The sequence below is a fragment of the Salvelinus sp. IW2-2015 genome, unplaced genomic scaffold, assembly GCF_002910315.2.
Source record: "Salvelinus sp. IW2-2015 unplaced genomic scaffold, ASM291031v2 Un_scaffold1814, whole genome shotgun sequence".
NCBI lineage: Eukaryota > Metazoa > Chordata > Actinopteri > Salmoniformes > Salmonidae > Salvelinus > Salvelinus sp. IW2-2015.
The window spans coordinates 77,366-79,798 of NW_019943187.1; the positions used below are offsets into that span (position 1 = coordinate 77,366).

The 2,433-nt window shown below is 44.0% G+C and overlaps 1 long non-coding RNA gene across 2 annotated transcripts in view; it reads right to left on the bottom strand.

Moving 5' to 3' along the window:
- LOC139024721 (uncharacterized) overlaps positions 1-2,433 on the bottom strand; it is a 26,560-nt gene that overhangs the window by 4,501 nt on the left and 19,626 nt on the right. Inside the window, exon 2 of one of the 2 annotated variants that reach the window (XR_011476057.1) lies at positions 1,846-2,053. This is a non-coding gene — a long non-coding RNA (uncharacterized lncRNA). Of the gene's footprint in view, positions 1-1,829; positions 2,054-2,433 lie in introns of both variants that reach the window. The other variant, XR_011476056.1, reaches the window with a different exon arrangement.

Consider the following 2,433-nt stretch of genomic DNA (forward strand, 5'->3'; position numbering starts at 1 on the left):
TCCCAAGGCCCGTTTGTGCTGTCTCGTCTGTCCCAAGGCCTGTTTTGCTGTCTCGTCTGTCCCAAGGCCTGTTTGTGCTGTCTCGTCTGTCCCAAGGCCTGTTTGTGCTGTCTCGTCTGTCCAAGGCCGTGTTGTGCTGTCTCGTCTGTCCCAAGGCCTGTTTGTACTGTCGCTGCCAACTGGATCATATATGTTAATGGAAGCCAACTGTAGACCTATTCATCGTCACATAACAGCACAAACAGATCTGGGACCAGGCTGCCACTGACCTATTCTAACTGTTGTAGCCTATTTCATCACATTTCACTCCTTCACAACACATGGATTGTCACTTACTCTTATTGACGCTCACCATATATCCCAGTCTCCATCTGCACCACTGTATTGTCTGAATATTCCTGTTCACAACCATACGACCCGCACCGCCACCCTCCTCCCGGGTGAACAGAGGCAGGGTGGAACGAATGGCTTTTCCGTCTGTTATTCCTGTCTTTCTTGTCACACCTGGGATCTGTTCTAGGCAGCAGAACAGAACAAGCAGCTACAGTGGAGGACCCTGCAGAAGTCAGAGAGAGAAAAAGAGTCATAAAAAAAAATGCAGGGATGAAAAACTGTCAACAAGACATTCATAGATTCGTCTGATTTGGCCCTTATCAATTTGGCGAAGAGGCTGGGCGATATTGGCCAAAATATCATACAATGATATTTTCCACATTTTTGATGGTATTTATGTTTTGATTAATAAAAGTTCTAAATTTGCTTCATGGATAGTGCATGACCCTAGGGTGGCAACACATATATTCTACATTCTACATGGTCAGTAAAACTGACCATCCTACCAATCCTCGACTTCGGTGATGTCATTTACAAAATAGCCTCCAAAACCCTACTCAATAAATTGGATGCAGTCTATCACAGTGCCATCCGTTTTGTCACCAAAGCCCCATATACTCCCACCACTGCGACCTGTACACTCTCGTTGGCTGGCCCTCGCTTCATACTCGTCGCAAACCACTTGTTCCAGGTCATCTACAAGACCCTGCTAGGTAAAGTCCCCCTTATCTCTGCTCGCTGGTCACCATAGCAGCACCTATCTGTAGCACGCCGCTCCAGCAGGTATATCTCTCTAGTCACCCCCAAAACCAATTCTTCCTTTGGACGCCTCTCCTTCCAGTTCTCTGCTGCCAATGACTGGAACGAACTACAAAAACTCTGAAATTGGAAACACCTATCTCCCTCACTAGCTTTAAGCACCAGCTGTCAGAGCAGCTCATAGATTACTGCACCTGTACATAACCCATCTACAATTTAGCCCAAACAACTACCTCTTTACCTACTGTATTTATTTATTAATTTATTTTGCTCCTTTGCCACCCATTATTTTCTGTCTCTACTTTGCACTTTCTTCCGCTGCAAACCAACCATTCCAGGGTTTTTTTTTTTTTTTTTTTTATTTTTATTTACTTGCTGTGTTGTATTCACTTCACCTCCATGGCCTTTTATATTTTTATTTATTTATTTATTTATTTATACATATATTTGTTTGCCTTCACCTCCCTTATTTTGTGCTGTCTCGTCTGTCCCAAGGCCTGTTTGTGCTGTCTCGTCTGTCCCAAGGCCTGTTTGTGCTGTCTCGTCTGTCCCAAGGCCTGTTTGTACTGTCTTGCCAACTGGATCATATATGTTAATGGAAGCCAACTGTTAGACCTATTCATCGTCACATAACAGCACAAACAGATCTGGGACCAGGCTGCCACTGACCTATTCTAACTGTTGTAGCCTATTTCATCACATTTCACCTCCTTCACAACACATGGATTGTCACTTACTCTTATTGACGCTCACCATATATCCCCAGTCTCCATCTGCACCACTGTATTGTCGTGAATATTCCTGTTCACAACCATACGACCCGCACCGCCACCCTCCTCCCCGGGTGAACAGAGGCAGGGTGGAACGAATGGCTGTTCCGTCTGTTATTCCTGTCTTTTCTTGTCACACCTGGGATCTGTTCTAGGCAGCAGAACAGAACAAGCAGCTACAGTGGAGGACCCTGCAGAAGTCAGAGAGAGAAAAAGAGTCATAAAAAAAAATGCAGGGATGAAGAACTGTCAACAAGACATTCATAGATTCGTCTGATTTGGCCCTTATCAATTTGGCGAATAGGGCTGGGCGATATGGCCAAAATATCATACAATGATATTTTCCACATTTTTGATGGTATTTTATGTTTTTGATTAATAAAAGTTCTAAATTTGCTTCATGAGTAGTGCATGACCCTAGGGTGGCAACACATATATTCTACATTCTACATGGTCAGTAAAACTGACCATCCTACCAATCCTCGACTTCGGTGATGTCATTTACAAAATAGCCTCCAAAACCCTACTCAATAAATTGGATGCAGTCTATCACAGTGCCATCCGTTTTGTC